We start from the raw sequence: 19,365 nt of genomic DNA on the forward strand, positions 1-19,365 counted from the left end.
TCGGTATGTATAAACAAATTGCCCCCCCCCCCCCCCCCCCCAACAAAAAAGAAATATTTAACGTAATATTTACGTCGCAAGATATATTTTTGAGTGAGTAGCAATTCCGATGTTTTTGCACGACGATCCAAACTAGACACATGTTTCAGAACCGCTCCTAAAAAGACTGAAACTAACCAAAATAAGAATTGGTTGAGGGCCGGGGGCTGGGTGGGGGGGGGGGGGGGGGGGGGGGGAGAGAGAGAGAGAGGAGGGGAGAGGGGAGTTGCTGTTTTTTGTTGTTGATTTCTTTCTTTAACAGCATTTCCTACCTAAGCAGGCATACCGGTGTGTGTGGACGAGGACAGTGCCACGTGTGAATTTAATTAGACCGTCAAGCCAAAACGCGGAACAAATGGTTCAGCGTCTTGGAATGAGTCTTCCGATAGCGGCATCAGAATGGAAACACGCACAAATGCGTCAAAACTAGGCGTAGATGGTGCGCTCCCACAATATATTCACCATATATAGACTCCCACATAATATAAACCATTCGAACGATCGCACTTTTTGCGCTGCCAATTTTTGCATACAAGGCTTGTAACGCGTACAGAACATGCGCATATAGGTAGCTCACTTTTGCGCAATATAAGGCGCCGCGCAGAAACTGGGCTTTTCTTTTCTTAAATGAAAGGCGCTGGACAGGAGCATTGTGTGTACACAACGATACTACACCAAAGGCAAAGGTAGTATACTGCACGGGCAATCAACGACATTGAATCACAACATGGTGCTACAAATGAAGCTGAGAAAGAGCGACTTGTCGCAATTATTTTATAAAAACAACAAATACACATGACTGAAAAAAAAATGAAAGATAACACGGGAAAAAGCAAATAGTACAGTAAATTATAGTCCCATTTTAAACGCCAAAAGCGTTGTACCCTTTACTAAATGAGAAATCACGAACGCACCTTGCAACATCCAAATAATGATTTTTTTTCAAAGGCCTTAAAGTTTTACTTAAATTAAAGAAAACTGCCGTCGCAAAATGCAGGCCCAAACCGCCACCCAACCCCAATTTATTCCAACATATTCCTTTCCAAACACACACACGCAGGGGAATAAATTTACGGCAAGTTGCAGGGGTTCACCCCAGAAAACGCGCCAAAAAGAAATCGATAAACACGCGACCCAAAACACGAGAGTGCAAAGTTCTCGTAAAGCTGACTGAACAATAATTCGCGCCGTCCCGGGGTGTAAACCAATACCGCCCAAAATGCAAGGCCTCGACATGACGTCATCGCGTGTGGACTCCCCGACCCGCCAGAAGTGGCAAACACGCGTACACCCCACCCCGCCAATAGATTCGCCTCAAGGGCAGGCGCGGCGGTCTTGACGCGGCCGCGTGTTGTAGCGACCCGCTGGCCGGCCTTGTCTGTGAGGTCGCACGGAGGAAACACACCAACACAAACATCACAAACCGCGTACTAAAGGAAACTGCGGGAAGCCGGCAATCTCTTCGGGGAATATCGGCAACACTTCAACCCGAGCGTCAAGGCATCACCGGTAGGACCTTTCGGGTTACGTCCGGTAAACACTCTTCCCCACAAGCAGCAGACGACGGGACGGACGGTCGTCTGCTAAAGGCGCTACACCGATGGAATGAACGCGGCTAGCGGCGCTGGATATAGAAGGAAGGGCGGGAGCATTGTGCGCAACGGTGGCATTGATGGAGGGGGGGGGGGGGGGGGGAGGAGGAGGGGAGGGGGGGGGGGGGGAGCCGCGCTATCGGAGGACCTTGCCTGCTGTTTGTTTGTGCAGATTGCTCTGAGAGGAGGTGGAGGGGCGCTCTTTTCTTGAATTGACTGTCATCGAAGTGTGGATGACTGAACCTTCGTTCAGGGGTTCCTGTGGTCGTCTCCTCTAGCGCGCGTTAATTTTTTTTTTTTTTTTGAGGGCTTCAAACTGCATCTATTTTTAATGCACCTGTGCAGTATTTTGAGAGAGTGTGTGTTTATGTGTGCGCGCTGTGTGCGTGCGTTATGTATGTGCGTGCGTGTGCGTAGGGGTTTTGTGTGTGTGTGTAAGTGCGCGTGTGTGTTTGTTCGTGTGTGCGTATTCATGTGTATGTGTGTGCGTGCTTTTGTGTGTGTACGTGTGTACGCGTCTGTTGTACGGATTATGTCTGTTTTCGACAAAACTGGAGATTACGAACTTGCTAGTTTACATGCGCGGAGACGTTTCCAGAACAGTGTGCGTGATTTCTGTTTGTGTGACTACTGACTGCGCTTATCGTTGGGTCTTTATATTTATTTATTTATTTATTTATTTGTTTCTTTCTTTCTTTCTTTCTTTCTTTCTTTTTTTTTATTTGTTTGTTTTGTTGTCTGTCTGTCTGTCTGTTTGTTTGTTTGTTTGTTTGTTTCCGTGCGCGAGTTTATCTGTAAAGTAGCGTGTTTATCGGTAGTCAGTGAAAGCAGAGCAGAAACCTCGCGTGTAATTGCTTTTTTAGCAAGAGGACGTTTTCCAGGCAACAAAATAAAATTCAATTACCACGATGTCACCTCTTCCATCAGACGGTTCTTTGTCTGTCTGACGGCGTCTCCCTGGTATGTTTTATCCAAAGAATACAGCACAAGATTCGCCAAAGAATAAGTAAATACGCGACGTATTGATAATATTGCCATTAGGCGACGTAACCAGTGGAATGAAAATACGTTGTCAGGCACCTATTCTCTTTAAGGTGTTTTTTTTTTTTTATAATTATTTACTTTTCAACATAAATTTCATTGCTTTTCCTTGGAAAGAAAAACAACATTGGCTTCAATGATATTTAAGGCACTTTGTCAGCCAGATTGTAGCAAGAGAATCACACTAAGGTAATCTTGTGAAGCGATGCTTAAAAGCTTTCCGTATATATGCAGAGTGTATATTTTTAAGCTTTAATATTTGTTGTAAAAAAAAGCCCTGAGCGCAACACGAGTCTAATACGGTTTTTTTAGGCAGGTGGAATATGCTGCCAGGGGGGGGGGGGGGGGGGGGGGGGGGGGGGGACATACTATAATAAAAATTGTTTGTTTACATTACATGTAATGGGGGAGCGAAAAAAAAAAATCTGCGGCCCCATCCAGTGCATTCTGCCAGCAGCTTCAGGAAATCAATATTGAAACAAAAGCGCACATAATTAGTCGCAGTGAAAGCAAGGAAAAAAAATAACCGTAAAAAATAGAAAACAAAAAGTTGCCGAGCATCTTATTAGTCGAAATTCGTAAATCAACACAAAACATACGTTTAAACTTGAAACAATAGGTATCGCATCAATCTATATATGCAAAACCGTACATGACATAGAGGGTTTATTGTCATAATAGGTTGGATAATGAACTAAAATATGTTAATTAAAGATATTACTCCAACTTGAAACTCGCAGAGCGTCATTAAAAACCACTAATTCAGTCAATTTTTAGATAGACTTCGTGCACATGGGAAGCACGATAGAGCACTAAAGTTAGCACTCGTACAGCAGGCGCAAGGCTACGGGAGCGATAACGCTTCCTCGTGGTTTTTCCGTCTCTCATCACCCGGGTTTTCTTGCCGCCAGCATTGTGTCTGTTGCCCTAGAATCTAGCACACTACGACGACTCCAACGCGCTCAAAGTCTGTCTCAAAATTATTTATTTATGTCTTTCTATGACGCTCAACAAGTTTCTGATGGGAACATTAAGTTTATTTTACTATAATTAAAAAGTTAATGGAAAACTTTTAGTTCAATAGAGAGTTTTAGTAGATCGTTTCGATACCTCCGATAGCTCCGATAACGATACTATGCATGCGCAAGGGAGGCGGTGGCGGAGTATCGGGTATCGTTATCGGAGTCATGGGAACGATCTACTAAAACTCTCTAATATATGACTTATCGTGACTTGTAGCCCCTAAAGTATGTCCCCCTGGCAGTATAATTCACCTGCAAAGACCGCATTAGTGAAGCTTCTACGGCTTCTTTTTTTTTTTTTTAACAAATCTGTAAAACGGTTCGAACCTAAACGATTGTTGGGACCAGTCGCAGGGTCTCTGTCTTCATCAGATTAGATTGTGGAGGCCTCGAGGAATTCCCTGAATACGAGTTCCTTCCATTCTGGAGCTTAGCAACAGACGGCTAACAGCAACGATGACCACCAATACATAATCCACGGTGGCTCCTTTCGCTGCAGTTGTCCCTGCTCCCAGCCAGCTCCAACATCTCAAAATATATGCTGAACTCAAAAAAGAACGACGTGGCAGGCTGGCTCGACGTCTATACAAGCGAGCAAGCCTTTAAAACAGGTGGGATAATCAGGTCAAACTCCTCAACGCCATTCTTTATCTTTCCGGTGTCACTAACATTTGGTTAACCAGCCACAAAGACGAGATCGACACATGGTTGCAGTCCAACAAAGCCGAAATTTTTAGCATACCGACCAACCACAGAGCTGTGGCAGAACGGAAGTTGGCAGCAAGGATTCAACCTTCGGCGAGACCTAGACTTCCTATATTGAATATATCATTTTCGCTTTGTCACTGTTTTGACAAAGACATGCTAAATTTTTTCATAACGTGAAGGACCGAGACTGCCACATCATCAAAGGCATTTCTGAATAGGCATTTAGGGTGTTCCTCGTTCAAGAACCCTACTCCTGTCAAAGACATCACCAGTCAATGCCAACGACTGCATGAGGTCCTGAACACCCGCTTTCAAGTCCTTGCACTCCATAACAGCACTGCGGTCACAATATCTTCATTGTCCCCTGACTCTCTAAGGCAGATAATACGACAAGTTGTACATGATGAGCTTGTACACTTTCTTAAGCCTACTGCAAGCCACACCTCGAATGAGGCCACCGACGCTGGCTTGCGTCGCATCATCCAGCAGGAGCTCGCTTCTGCCGTCGCACTTCAGAGGTTATCTTTTTGAACCTTTTGAAGAACCACCCGCCCTTCGCTGCATCCCTAATTATTAATCTACAATTGCACTGAGCAAAGCGGGCCGGAGGGAGGGGGGGGGGGGGTAGTCTTTATTGTTGTCATCTTGCACCACGATTATTATCGCCGATGGCTCACGCTGCCCATGGTGAGTTCGAACGTAAACATCGTCGGTACTGTAGTCGAAGGGACTCTGTTTTCCTCCCAATAATCATATATATTTTGCTACTGAAGGACACACGTTTGCAGGGATAGAGCCCCGCAGAAAAAGTTAATGATTACCTCTAGCTAAGCTTCTTTGTACAAGCTCAGTCAGCTGACGTGGGGGATGAACGTGCCAAAAATAAAAGAGGGTGCCATGTACTTTAATCAATTACCTATGTGAAAACTGGCGTTATCTACTTTCGCAATAATTAGCCGTTCTGATGTCAAGTGTTGCAACGAACATGCGGCTGATGTAATTGTGTTGTGTTTATGTTTATGTTTATACAACCGGAAGTCAGTCAGCCCCAACGGACTAGTGTCTCAGCTGTAGAAGAGAAATTTATCCACTGCTATACGAACCGCTAGCCTGGGGTCTTTAACGTGCTCACGTAGTAGTGATACACGACCGCACGCCGGTACGATGCTCATCCAGATCGAAACTAGCAGGGGTGGGGATTGAAGCACCCGCTGTAAAAGCGAAAAGACGCCACGCAGAAATGCGCCGATAGTTGAATGAATTCACGCGTACCTCATAATGCTTAAAAACGAGCAATAATTTTTAAATATCACCTTTATACTCTAAAAGCAAAATTGATGTCCTAGTGTAGTCACTGACATAAGAAGAACAGCAGGGCGTGATTTTCAAACGTCCGGTTTCTAACACGTGCGCGATGCTTTCCGCCGTGCTTTGAAAGCTCGCGCGCGCTTGCCGTGCAGCCGATGTCGAAGCGTTGTCGAAGCAATGGTGAGGGTGCAGGCTAGCTGCTGTAAATTGAGCATAGTTGTAAACCCGAGACTGGGGATACGGACAAGGGACAAACACAGAACGACACGGTTTTTTTTTTCTCCCTCCGATGTTAAGCTGCACAAAAGCAGACACAATTTGCGCAGGCACGCAAAAACTGAGACAAGGCTGCATGTGTGACCCCCATTTTGTGTCCCTGTGGGAATTGTGTGTCTGCTTTCGCGCGGTGTACATCAGAGGTATGACCGAAAAATTCGCCCAAACTGCAGTCTTAACAAGGTTTTTCGTCGTTTCACTGTGTATTTTTGTTAGGGGTGGGCACTTGATCGATTAATCTACCGATTGACCAATTAACGCCTTAATCGCAATTTATTATTTTAACGGTTATTCGGTTATTTTTTTTTTTAGAAACAAGAAAAGTAAAACTTAAACGCTTTCACCCCATAGGCGTGGACGAGTACACCTGTATAAAGGAAAAATTTAGGTGAATTTTTGATCTAAAGCCAACTGTAGGCGTAAGATTCCAAACAAGTGGAGAAAGTTATACGCTTCTGAGCTACTTCAACGCCGTGCGAGTGTCCGTTTAGCGAAGCAGAGACTATTGGGAACAGTCGAAGGAGTTCACTATTGCCGGTGAATACCAACGAACGTTTTCGGCTCTGCTGCCGAAGAAATAATTTGTGTATGGGTGTGGTTAACCGTTCTCAACTACACAACAAGAATAATCTAAAATCCGAAATTGTACATTGCACCATTTATTACATATTCACCAAGAACGACAAACTTTAATGTTGACTTTTTATTAACTATTATGCCTGGGACTGAACGAAACCGATTTATCGATTATTAGTCGATTCAATGGTGGAGATTAATCGGGTTAAAATTTTTAACCGACGCCCGGCCCTAATTCTTGGTTAACTGGGCATCGATTTTCGGCACTTCAAAGGCAAATCAGAAGAAGCAACCACGTGACGTCACTCTGGAATTTCCTGCGCATCCGCCTATTAGTTCATCCGCAAACTTCCGGTACATCCGTCATCTAGTTTTCAAAATTTTAATCACGGGATAGTCTTCTTTGTCAACGTTTCGAACTATATTTTGACCCTTACTCGGTATCATCATAAAGAGCTAATGTGCAGTTAAAAAAAAAAATTACGACACAGGTTTGCTAACGTGTTATGCCAACATGTCTCAACCAGGCCGACACCACCCTCCTATAAGGCCTATAAGTGCTGAAGTTTCTACGTCACCTATTAGGGCCAACGCGATTTTATTGAACCCGAGTTCGAGCTCAGTGTTCGCCCAAGGCTCGTGTTCTGACTGATTGAACGCGATTTCCAGACAAGCGCTTACGTAGTATTCGTGTCCAACATGTGCGACTCACTTTGGCCCTCTGTACTTGACGTATAAACTTCCGCACTGCGACTTTTTGCGTATATATTCACTGATGACTAAAGAAACGCACTGCGCGGCTCATTATATTGACGCTCATTGCTTCGTCGAACCGTTCCTCGGCGTTCTCATCGGCCGATGCTGGTATCTTGTTGGTTGCGCAACGATAACGCCCGAATCCCGCCAGAGTGACAAACAAAAAACACCCGACACCGACAAGCTTCAAGCACGTGCGGCATGCTCACGAAGGTTGGCAGGCTGGCGGTCTCTCGGTACTTGTGAAGTAAGCACGATGTGATCCCAAGCTTGCGAAGAATACCTTCGCGTGCTCGCTGCACGTGCTTGATTGAGGCTTGTCGGTGTTGGTTGTTTTCTGTTTGTCGCTCTGGTGGGACTCGGGCATAAAAAGATGCTCGGGACTGGCTACGACTCGCGTTTCTTAAGCTGTTGGCAACGTTACTAGAACAACGCCGTTGGGAAACTCGCCCTTGAAACCCGGACCGCTCGCGTCCACCGAGACCGATACGATTACAGCGCCGCCCTTTAGCGGCAAGTTGAAACACGAAAGTTGCGTTATATAGCTACTGCGAGATGCCGCCGCGAGATGGCGTTACCTGCAGTTCGTGTAAAGGTTTTATACAAGTCTAGGCAACTGTAATACGGAAGCCAGAGTTGCGCGTTCATCCCGTAGCGCCGGCTTTCCTGCGCAGCCCGAAGATTCTCTTCGTCACGTGACTGAATTAAGCAAATAGCGGCTCCGCTCCTTTTCCTCCTTTACTGGACAACAGGAAAGGAGGAGAAGGTGGCAAAAGCAAGTGAACATACGCCAGGTCGCGTGCAGTGTCGGCGAAGTGCCCGTACCAGTGGCTTTCCCGCACGGCCCTTGGATTTTGCTCCTCACGTGACGGATCTCGCCGGATAGCGGCGCGACGGCACGTGGAAAACAGACGAGCAGCTCTGGCTCCCGGAGGGAGCATATACAGGAACCCTAGCGTTACCGGCCCTTGCGCGACTCGACCGGACCGGTACGTGCAGCCGTGCAGTTCTCGAGTGGCCGCTACGGGGCAAATGGCGGCGTTGCGATCGCGTCCAGTTTTGCTCTCGTGTACGAATCGGAAGCACTTTTTCAAAGTAGCGGCAGTTTCCCAACTGAGTTGTTCTGGAAACGTTGGCGATCGGTTGCTGTTGATGATGTTGATCAGGCACGGGATTTTGGGAATCTCCGCACTGGTTGTAGTGTCATGTTTTGATTTTGTACAGCTTGCATCAACATGGCAATGTCATGAGCTGATGTTTTCTTTCTTTTTATCAATTTCATTCTCTCAACAACAACAAAAAAGAAGTAAAAACCAGTCGATGGTTTTCGCGATCGACTTGGGAGGCTGTATACGTAGTGGGGTGAACCAGTAACTCTAGGGTGAACAGAAGTGCTTATTTACGAATTCCATCAAACTCGTTTAATCACACGCTTGTCGATCACGACGCGGAAATCTTGTAGCGCAAACGTCAACCGGCGTTATGGAAGAGCTCCTCTCTTTCACTCAAGAAAACAAGAGCCCCGTTTTCTGAGTTATTCTATTTTTTATATTTATTTTGCTACATCCCTTTTTTTTTTTTTTTTTGTCGTGCTTTTATACAAATTATAAAAGCTTAGTAATTATCTTGTGGTTTTTTTTTTTCTGGTTTGTCTTACATTTGCGTTGTTTTGCAGAGAAGTCCTGGTTTCTGCTACAAAAGCGAAACGATATTTTGTTTTGTCTTTGCTTGTTTCTCTTGATTCTAAGACTGACGCATGACACCGCGTGCACAAAAACCAGACAAAAAAAAAAGCACACAAATTTGCCTGACAATCTTAACGCTCCTACGCGTCTTGGCGTATTTTTATATTGGGCAGAAGATCGAACTATAAGATGCGCTTTATCGAGCTTATTTTCCCCACAGCGCGGTGTTTACTAACACAGCAAAACAAAAAAATGGAACCTCGCCTAGCACGGTCTTGGCACAAGCGCTTCGCTTTGACCAGTGCTTTGGTCGCACAAGCAGCTGCCTTCGAATTGTCATCTTCGATTTCTCGGATCAAAAACAGACGAGAACATTTGGTTTGTCTTCGCCAAAGCTAAGGCGTACCGCTAGAGGCTTGACTGTTCGATCTCCTCCCTATAGTTTCTTCGTAGTCGAGAACAATACTCCGGCTGCTCTAAAAAAAGCACCATTTCACTATATGCCTTCGCGAACGATTTCCAGGTTCGAAAGCCTTTATGCTTGTTTTAATCTGTTTTATTTATTTATCCGCAAAACAGGCCTGCATCCTTGTGAGGAGTTTTTGCAGGGGTCGGGGATTTACAAATTATTCATAAAACATCACTGTGGAACGCATTTATTCCAATGATGTTTTATGAATGATCTGCAAATTTTGAAATGTAATAATCACTATCTCCCCTCTTCGTTCATAATATTACAACGGCAGAACTTTTCTAAGTTACCTCCTCCCACATATAAATAATATATTTACAGGATGTCACAAAAAAGTTTACAGGTTTTTTTTTTACTAAAAAAATAAACTAGGCGTCGCCGAACGCTCATTTTCCGCCAATGGTAGTGCTAGTGATCACAACCAGATGCCAAAGCTTCAGCCCGATCCGATACCTCATTCAAAAGTTATAAGTGATTTTATGAAAAGTTCAATGGGAAAGTGGAGCCAATTTTTGCCCGTTTTCGGCTTCTGGTGCCATAGAGCCCCATGTATTCGAAAACTCCGTGGGCCGCCATTTTCCCATTGAACTTTTCAGATTATTATATATATATATACCGGGTGTTCTTTTTTAAGCTTAACAGAACTTTTAAAAAGACACCATGGAAGCTAGGTTAATGCGGTCTGCGCAGCTGAGTTACACGGCAAGGGGGAAATAGTATAGGGTGCTAATCGTAAAGATCAGTCGGCTAATTAGTTCAAATTTGTTAATTAACTTTTTAATTAATGAGAATAGACATATAGTTCCAATTATAAACTTGCTCAGCGTCATCGAAAACCACTAAATCAGTAATTTTCAGGAAGACTTTGAACACGTGAAAAGCGTAGTAGTGCACTAAAGTTACGACTCGTGGAGCAGGTACAAGGCTTGGGCTAGATAAGAGACGGAAAAATTGCGCGGACGCCTTATCGCAAACGCTAGCTTTGTACGTGCTCCACGTGTGTTGACTTTAGTGCACTACTACGCTTCTCACGCGCTCAGTCTTTCTGAAAATGACCGATTTGGGGGTTTTCGATGGTGCCCAGCAAGTTTCTAATTGAAACTATATGTCTATTTTCATTAATTAAAAAGTTCATTAACAAATTTTAACTTATTTGCCGACTGATCGTTACAATTAGCCTCTTATATTATGTTTCCCTGGCCGTGTAACTCACCTGCGCAGACCGCATTAATGTAGCTTTCATGGTTTTTGAAAAAAAAAAATTCTGTTAAGCTTAAAAAAAACACCCGTATATATATGGGAATGAGTGAAGATTGACAAGTGCAGCCGCAGTAATATTGTGAAATAAGAAGGGAGAAGGTGATTATTGAATTTATTGCATTAAAGTTCAGGAAAGGGAAAGAGAGCTGGCAAAAAATGTGGCCAGGATATATATACATATATGGGACTGGAAATAAAATAAAATTCACCATACATGCTGCGATGGCAAAAACAACACCTAAAAAAACAAAAACGTGTCCTTATTTTTAATAGAAAACTTTGTTTTATTTATTTTTTCAGCTGTCAAACTTTTAAACTGTAAACAAGTTGTAAATACTTTCTCCGGGAGTTTAGAGAAAGCTACAACGCAAGGAAATGGAGCATCGCAAGCAATCCGACGACCTAAAAGCCCCAGCTTCTTAAGCCCTTTTGCGTCAAACTTCAGGTTTCAATTCAGCGAGAGAAAAAAAATTGAGCGGGATTGGGTTCTAAGAGAGACGGAGAATTTCGATCGCCTCTAAAGTAACTTTCTGCCGTTTTTCAGCCATGGTGCTCTTCTAAATTTTCATCTATTTGTTGTTGTTGTTGTTGTTGTTTCCTTAGAAAGAGAGAGAAATGAAGCGAGAGAGAGAGATGCCTTTTTTTTTTTTAGATTTTTTACTTGACTAACACTAACCGTTCTTTCGAGTCAAGGACCTGGGGTCACTAAATAAAGAAACCAAAATTAAGCCCAATACCTAACGTTGCATCTCCAGCACCGCGTACCAGTGCCAGCTGAAAGCAGCAAAGACAACATCCGAAGAAACGGGTGGTCGAATCGAAGAGGGACAATTTTCCTTTCCTATAAGCCCACTGTGATCGTCAGCCAAATGTCCTTCGATGTCGTTGCAGCTCGAGCTGCGGCACTTTCAATGCACCCCACAAAAACGAAAGGCCTTTTACGTCCTAGCCTCACTACCGCAACACGCATCGATTTTGTTTTGTTTGTTCAGCGATAGGACGGAGCGGCAGTTTGGGCAACCCCAGCAACCTTCCGATTACGCTGATTTAACGGGAGTCCCAGTCGACCGCTGAGCCAGCACTCGCTTCCATGCTGTGCACCGGTAGGCGATGGTAGAAACTTCAGTGTTTGAGCAAATAATTTCCTATGCTTAAATAAGGTGGTGAACTGGGCCAGTTGGTTGACGTTATACGTGATGGGGAAAATAGCTCAGAAAACACAGACTGCAAAAAGGAACTGTCGTAGTCCTTTCGTGTATGCTGATGTCGTGATGTCGTGGGGGCTTGGGACCAGTCAAGCTGTGCTAACAGCTTTTTTTTCCAAGCCGCCCTCCAACCTGTACTTTGTTGGAAAATAAACTCCTATTATTATTATTATTATTATTATGTTCCTCTTTGTAGTCCGTGGTTTCTGAGCTGTTTTCGCCATCATATATTACTAAACTACGTCTAGCTAAAGTCCAGACTCAGCGGACGCTAAGAACTAATAAAACCAAATCAGGCAGCGTGCAAAGTGCAAGTCACTACGCCTTTTTTCTTAATGAATAATTTAGCGCGAACAGCGTGATTGTGTACTTTTGACGCTGCCTGATTAGTCCGAAGAGCTCGTTGCGTCGGCTGCGTCTGGAGTACGGTGTGAGATATATAGTCTTTAGGTGAGCACACTGGCACGAGGATCAATGATACGCGCTCGACTAGATAAAGTCCTCTCACGAGCGCATGCGCGCGCCCAACAGCCCCTGGCGAACTGGTGCAATGCCAACACAAGGCCTGCGCGTTTCCTCCTCTAAACGCCATCACTAGTAGATCGCCTCGGCGCCACCTAGCTTGCCCGGATGAGCACCATCGTCTCCTTCGTCGTCTGCGACATCGTCTGCTCCATCGCCTGCTTCAGTAGTCATGTCCAGAACGAGCTCACAACAATAGGCTGCTAAGACCGGCAATCCTGATGGTGTCGCATGCACGATGCAAATGAACTGTGGTAGCTCGCCATCAGCTCGCGCGGTGGTCGGCTCACCACAATTGGCCGAATGCTGAGTATGACGTCAGCAAAGGGTGTCTCATCGACGAAAATAAGAGGAATGTAGAAACTTCCATTTTGACGGTGTTGGCAGTGTTGCTTTGAGAGCGCCATGATTTCAGGCTTCCAGCATGACCATTACAAACACCATCGAACTTGTTGTTCAAAAAATAATGACGTTACGAAAGGTAACCGAACGAGGGCGCCACCGAAACATCTCGCCGCTAATGGCCGCCAGTCTGATACCAAGGCCACGAAACATTTTATTTGTGTTGTTGTTGTTGTTGTTTTTTCTCTGCAGTTTCGTCGTTTTGTTAGTGAGCGACACTAGTTCGCCGGGGAAGGGCGCGCTCGCACTCCGTGCCGGGCAGAGTTTTCACCTAAAGAGAACATCTTGCAGCGTGGTATCGACCGAAGTCTAGGGAATACATCTGATGGCGAATTCGCGTGGTTCTTTCTGCGTGCTGTTGAGAGCTCTTTCCAGAGCTCGCGAGATGGGGCGGTGGGAAGGGATTGCGATGGCCTGATCGGCTGGCTCTTTCCCAGGGCGCCCCTCCCTGTCAGAGCGCTCCCTAGCACTCCGTCTCTGGCCGTCTGAGTGAGGAGTGGCGCAGGTGTCACGTGGTACTTGGATGGGGATCACGTGGCTTTGTTGACAATGGCCGGCAGTGGACTGCGGTTTGTCTGCGGGGTCCGGCATGACGTCGACAGATATCCGGTTCTACAAAGTGCTAGTGCGTTTGAAGGTACAAGGATTGCAACAGACGGGACGACATTTCGCTTGTGACCGTGATAGAAAAGCTCGACGTGGGAAATATTCCCAGTGCTTTTACGAGATCGTTCATCTCACGGCGGTGAACCCGCTAGGCCCAATCGAAGAAGAAACAGCTCGCAGTGCTCGCCGTTGTTTTACCGGTTTTGTAGACGCTTCAAGGAATTCTCAAGTTCAGTGAAAGTGCGTTCTAAGGTTTGTGTTGTAAATTAAAGCGAGAGCCGACTTCAATTGACTGTGATTTGCGTAACATGCTATTTCCTCTGTGTGATGCTCGCACGATATTTGCATGTTCTGCCGTACGCATGACTGCTATCGCAGCATGTTCGCTGTCGAAAACGCGATCAGTTGACAACTCTTTCCATACATTGGCTTTCATTCCGTTCTACGAAAGTCAATTCATATGCTGCTAATTTATTCTTTTACATATTGATACGTAGGACAATGTCAGTCTGTCACAGCCGTTATTTCACCACGTTGTGAGCATAAATTTTGCTTAATCGGCCATCGTGCGCAGTAAAAACTTTTTTTGTCCACTACCAATGTCAAAACCTTTACTTCCGTGGCTGGTCCGAGAATATCAGAGCGCTCTGAACCGAGCAGTTGTGATCGGCTGAAAAGGATCTCGAGATAGCTCTTGCGGCGAGGAGGGAGCGCTTTGTCGAATTAAGGTCAGAAGAGAGAGGCGACCACCCGGATTCACCGTTAAGGCTGAACTCAATGGAACGAATTATGTAACGAATAACTGGCGAACGCCGCCTGACGGCACGCTCGCTTTGAGCGCGACGTAGCAGCCACTTTGTCGATTCCACGCGCAGAGCAAAAGCCGCCGGGCAAAATTCGTCGGTTATTCGCAGCATACTCGTCCCATGGAGTTCAGCCTTTAGTACGCGAAAATCCAGATGCCTTGGCGCCAATAGCTTTCTGCTTCGAGGGAACGGCTGGACGCGCAGCTGCCACGGGGCTTTCCCTTTTGGATTGGGAAGGGCCGGCTGTCGCCAACTATTGCAGTGGACAGCGAAAGAGCGGAGGCAGCCGTCTCTGCTGCCTTGGCGAGTTCGGTATCTCGGTGCTTCGGAGGCAGCCTTCTGCTCGGCGCAGCGCGGAAGCTAGACAGCATGGACGGCGGGATGCGCATGCGTTCTCTCCGAAGCGGGCTGTCTCCACCGCTAAGGGAGGATATGGGGCTGTAGACGCGCTGCCTAATGTAAATGAATGGAGTAGAACCTATTCCCCTGTAGTCACTGACAGAATGAGAACGGCCAGGAATGGTCCTTTTGCTGTCCCACCTCCGGCGCGAGCTCCCTACCTTCGATAGCGCTTCGGCGTCTACCGGGCTTCAAGGGTGCACGTGCAGCCAAAGCACGGCGGAAAACAACGAGCGCGTGCTCGATGCCGGGCATCTAAAGGAGACACCCCGACGTTCTCATCCTGTCAGTGACTGTAGCCAGTTCTTTGGCTTCAGCCTCGTAATCTATAAGGTGTCGACGACCCTTCAGCGCCTGCCGCTTCGAAGTGACGTCACACCCCCCCCCCCCTCTCCACCGTTTCCCCTGTCTCATTTCCTCCTCAGTCTCTTCGCTGGTTGTTGCGCATCGCAGCCTTGTTTCGGTGCAACGGTTGGTTTACGCATTAATTAAGTACACTCTCTACTTAAGGGCAACACCTTCCCGTCCGCTTGTGCAAGCCGTATTGCGTCGCTCTACGTGCCACCCTTTCGTACTAGCGTGATGCCTTCTAGCGTGCCATGATGCAATAAGCTCTGCACAGCGCGGCCTCACCGCACCTCTTTCCGCTAATCTCGTTAAGGCTGGACCGCCCTCCGCAACCTATGGGAAGCGGTGTCCTATTAATTACTTGGGACGTGCTCAGACTCGGCTCCGTTCACCCCTAAGCGGACAGTGAGCTGGAAGCTATGCGTCCTTGTTGGAACAGTCGAAAGTCCGCCTTTCGCCACGTCGTAACGCTCTCGTCCATACCCGTGCCTGGAGAACGGGGTCAGGTGATGAAAGAGAAGCAGTTGATTGGTCCAACGAGCGCATAGCTTCCACCTCACTTGCCAGCTTAGGGGGCGAAAAAAGTATACCGAGGTGATAAGATTGAATACACTCTTACAGCGAAGCAGGGCGATGCACCGTTTAGTGCTATGTACAAAGGCTGGTTCCAAATTCGGTTTACGAGAACGTCATTATTTGTTAAGTGGAAAATGGACCTTTGGGCCTTAGGAAAGAAGTGATTGCCGGACGACTGGATCTTGTAATGAACTTACGACAAAGCGATTTTCGAAGAGAGTTCGTTGTAAAAAACGTGCTGTGTGTTTGTTTAGACAGCTGGATGTTGTACAGCTACACTGGGTGTGTAGTGTCTTCGCTGTATATGAAAAATGTAGTCATTGCAGTAAGAAGCTAGCCTGGGGTATTTAACGTGCATCACGAAGGGGCCATAATCTGGACACTTGGCAAAGAAGCCGGCGGGAAACTCGGCAGCCGTGATTGGCCGCAGCACCGCGCTGATCTTGGCGCAGGCCAATCACGGTAGTCAAATTCCTCGCCGAGTTTTGCGCCAAGTCTCCGGATTAGAGACCCAGTAAGGAGACACGATCACACGCCAGGACAGCGCCCATCCGGAGGCTCTAATACGCTCACTCGGAAAAAAGGTCGCCGAGGAATTCGACCACCAGGTCGAATTCCTCGACCGGTGCCAGGTCGAGGGCAGCGCCGGCCCGCCGGATCCCTCGCCGACGTTTTCGCGAAATCTCCAGAGTATAGGCCCAGATGAAAACGGGTAAGGGGGGGTTTGAACCCAGGGTCTTCGAGTTCTGCAGCGCGAGCTTTTGCTCCACGTGCGCAAAACACCCGGCTACCGGTATACCCCCAACGTTTGTTGAGGACGCTACAGACTGAAAGAGATGCTGGAGACTGTACTCCATTTCACCTTACGTTGCACCGCAGCGAAGACTAAAAGCGCGAGCTCATAGCGTTGGCTGCTCAGCTGCCTTTAGTGCACGAGTGCTTGTGCCACCGAGATGTTCCCATAGAGCAAGGAGCTCACTCTTGTAGCCTTTCCTGCGGTACATCATATGGTGGAATAGAGTATACACGAACGTCGTTTCCTTTTATGTACTCATTAACAACTTAAGAAGCTCAGGGCCTGGCCAATCTTGGATCATCTGATAATAGTTCCGCAGCAAATAAGAATCGTCCATTAGATGATCAAGGCTGCCGGAGAAAAAGGCAGGCAGCAAGAACCGCGAACATGGTAGATCACACCCCGCTATATTGTCAGAAAGAGCTTTCAAAACGCAAGGCATTTTATCATCGCTCATTAGCCAATGAGGACACTGCATTAGCTGGCCAAGGCTGCAGCTCCACAAATAAATAACAAAGCAGAGCTACATAAACATAATGAGTCACACGACGAGTTTCTTAAACTGTCAGCCACTACAGGTTTGAACAAAATGTTACCATAGACCACGACAATGTCTTATCCACAAGCTAGAAAAAAATAAAAGCTCAAACTTCTCTCTTTCCAACAAGGCCAAACTTCATCCGATGCATTAAGCAACTTTTTTGGGGTACTTTAGCGTTTAATTCACCGGTTGGGTTCTGCAGAAAGAAAATATGAAAGATAGGTTCCTCGAGAACACCCTCACTCCTCTACCGAAGTTTTGAATTGACCCAATTTTCACTTCGCGTGTGTGTGTGTTTGTGTGTGTGTGTGTGTGTGTGTGTGTGCGTGCGTGTGTGTACGTGTGTGTGTGTCTGTGTGTGCTTCAAATTTGCTGAACGTTGGCTATAACCGCACATACTGCAATAGCCCCTCGTGCCTACCTAAACGCCTACGTTTTAGGTGTATCTATATATTTGCAAAGGCGAAATGAAATCGTTGAACCTAGTTTCAGAATGTTCGGAACTGAGTTTCGTAAACTTAATATAATGAAATTCTAGCCCGTATACATTAAGCCTTATTTATTACGAGCGGCTGCTGTTTTTCTCCGTGGAGCAAAAAGTTTAGTGCCTTGACCAGCCTCGCTGCGAAACTCAATTACGCCAACAATTAATTTGTCAGAGATGATGAAAGTTTGGAAAATAGCTCAAAGCGGCTGAAAGCTCTAGAATAAATATTAGATCCTTTCCGAAATTCAGTCTGGTAACTTCTGTAACTATTATCACCTAGGTCTATATCATCTGTACATGCTGATGGCGGCCTTCTTACGGCTAGTGAAGAAAGTATTTGAAGACAGTAACCAATGCAAAGCCTGATCAATCAAGACGTTAGTTCGCTATAATTGTTGTTCTATATCAGGGGTGGCCAAGCTGCGGCTCGCGAGCCTCATGCGGCTCTTCGCGTGTGAAAGTGCGGTTCACGGCTCCCTCCCCTACACCCCCCCCCCCCCCCCCGGGCCTCCCTCCTGGTCACACGAGCACTTCCCAAAAAAGAGAAACGGAACGCGTCTTTAAATCGAAAGACAGGTGGCGGTTTGGTAGTCTTGTGCTACTGCTACTTTACGTACAGTTGGACTGCTTTTGACTCGGATAGATTGAAAGTCGTTCAAGTTTCGTCTATTGCTCTGGACAAAATTTCCTGAGCGCTGAACTTCCCACGTTGAAGGCTTTGACTGTGCGTCGTCTTCTCCACGGCATCGGATACGAGCATGACAAGAGTGAACGAACCTCGCGAATGATTGAACTAGAGGACATCGTCGCTTGGCAGCAGAGGTACCTGCATGAGATCGCACGTCACCGACAAGATGGGCGGAAGATCTTCTACCTGGACGAGACGTGGGTGACGGCACGGTACACCATGTCAAGGGTGCGGGTAGACACGACCGTGGCCTCGTCTCACGACGCCTTTATGCGTGGTCTCTCGACGGGCCTCAAGCAGCCATCAGGGAAGGACCAGCGTCTTATCGTCACCCACATCGGCAGCGACAAAGGCTTCGTCGACGGCTGCCTGAATGTGTTCCGTGGCCAAAAGACCGGCGATTACCACGAGGAAATGGATGGCGCCAGCTTCGAGAAGTGGCTCGACGGTGTCCTCGACAAATTGCCGACAGGAAGCGTTATCGTCATGGACAACGCGTCTTACCATTCGCGGCGGTTTGAAGCAGTGCCGGCGACGAGTTCCCGCAAGGACGACATCCGATAGTATTCGACGTCTAAAAAAATTCCATGGAACCCCAAGATGCTGAAGAATCAGCTCCTTAACATTCTGGCCTTGGTGAAGCCACAGCACCTAAAGTATCGTGTGGGCACTGCTGCCTAGACGGCTAACTGCACTGTGGTCAGGCTCCCACCGTATCACTGCGAGTTCAATCCCATTTAACTGGTTTGGGCCCAGATCAAGAACGGCGTTGCTGCCCGAAGCACGAAGTTCAGAATCGTCGACGGGGGGGGCACTCCTCAGCGAAGAGGTTGGCAAGGTCACCACTGACAACAGGAATAATGCTGTGAGGCATGTTATTGACATTAAAGAAAAAGTTCAGACGAGTCGGTGCCACAAGTGCCCACATCCAGCTGGATGAAGAGGACACAGCATCCGAGAAATGAAAGTATCTGCCGGCAACATTAAAAAAATGGCGTCAAGGAAAGGCATAATTTTACTTTTGGGGCTATAGACTTTGTTCCTAGCTGATTACAAGCAGTTTCATATTTGTTAAATGAATTTCTTGGAAGCTCGCTTCAGCACCCACGCAGCAACAAGGAACAAATGCTCGGCATAGCTCATTTGTAGACTGCCCGCTCGACCTTTTTATAGCCTGCCTTCCCCTGACGTCACGGTCTATTTCTCGATACTAAATAGTACACCGGAAAGAGTAAAGGCCGGCAATTCCGAAGA

The sequence above is a fragment of the Ixodes scapularis genome, unplaced genomic scaffold (assembly GCF_016920785.2).
Source record: "Ixodes scapularis isolate PalLabHiFi unplaced genomic scaffold, ASM1692078v2 PGA_scaffold13__105_contigs__length_92229423, whole genome shotgun sequence".
Classification (NCBI taxonomy): domain Eukaryota; kingdom Metazoa; phylum Arthropoda; class Arachnida; order Ixodida; family Ixodidae; genus Ixodes; species Ixodes scapularis.